Below are 1,559 nucleotides of genomic sequence, written 5' to 3' on the forward strand. Positions count from 1 at the left end.
ATATATCATCTTTATTAAATTTTAAAACCAGTAATTTCTTAAGATACGTGTGAGTGAGAATATAAAACACGCTGAAAAGAATCGTCTTGATATAATTATAACAGCTAGTCGAATCTGAAACATATACAGGAATTGACTTTATTGATGATGGTCACCGGAATAGACTTTTGCGGCCGTCGGAATTCAACTTTAATTAATATCTCTCATCCAACTTTAAAAGAAAAGGTTTAGTTTATCGTTCAATTGAATAATTCGCCTATCTCAATTACGTAAGTCTATAACAATTTTAATGAAAATTGCTATCATACTATCGACGACTTGTAAAATTTCACCACATAAAATCTAAAAGGGAAATGAAAACAAAATTCAATTCCGGGGACTATCATGAAAAAAAATCAAACCCCGGCCTTTATAAATAACGAAGAAAGTAGAAATACAGATTTAACTCAAAAACAATCTACTTCTGCACTTTAACATGGATAATACCATGTCTATTCTTCTTCTTCTAGTACTTGCTTTCTCAATAATTTTCCTTTTCAATCTCTTTAAACCGAAAAACTCTAAGAAAACTGCTCGCCTCCCACCAGGTCCAAAAGGGCTCCCGATCATCGGGAATCTGCATGAATTCGATCCCATGCATCCCCACCTCTACCTCTACGGACTCGCTAAAAAGTATGGCCCCCTCATGTCGATGAAATTCGGTTGTCGGTCCGCGATTGTAATTTCTTCTGCAAGAGTGGCCAAACTAGCCTTGAAGGATAATGATCTAGCGCTGGCAGGTAGACCGGGACTTATTGGCTTCTATAAATATTCTTACAATGGCAAGGATATCGCTTTCTCTGAGTACAATGAAACTTGGAGGGAATTGAGGAAACTGAGCCTAATCCATCTGTCAGTATTAAACAGGTGGTCTCATTTAGTCCCATTCGAAGAGATGAAGTTTCTCGCATGATCAAAGATATAATCAAGAAATCTGATTCGTCCGAGGTGATTAACCTGAGCCAGGCTGCGTTCTACTTGACTAACAGGATCGTATGCCGAGCTGGATTGGGGAAAAAGTACGATGAAATGGGTAAAAGAAAGTTCGACGAGATCTTAAAAGAAACTCAAGAATTATGTGTAGTCTTCTTCTTTGGTGATTATTTCCCATCATTGGGTTGGATTGATAGATTAACTGGGTTGAACTCTAGACTGGAGAGGAACTTTAGGGATTTGGATAATCTTTATCAAGAACTTATAGATGATCATCTCGACCCCAATCGGCCTGAATCAATGAGTGGAGACATTCTTGATTTGATGATCAAGTTGAAACAAGATGAAGCCGCTTCAGTTCCGATTGAATGGGATAATATCAAGGGAATTCTCATGGTATGACTTTCGATTTTCCAACTCCACATTGATTTATTTTATAGAATTTCAGAAGTTAAGAATCATGAAAAAGACATGCATTTTAATAGTTCATCTCCGTATAAAGTGACCTTTAAGTTCAACTATAAAATTTGGATGTAAATCGCTACAATGTTATGGTAGAAAGAGGGTTGGTGCTTTGACTTATATAT

This window comes from Primulina huaijiensis, chromosome 6 (genome assembly GCF_012295235.1).
Source record: "Primulina huaijiensis isolate GDHJ02 chromosome 6, ASM1229523v2, whole genome shotgun sequence".
Classification (NCBI taxonomy): Eukaryota; Viridiplantae; Streptophyta; class Magnoliopsida; order Lamiales; family Gesneriaceae; genus Primulina; species Primulina huaijiensis.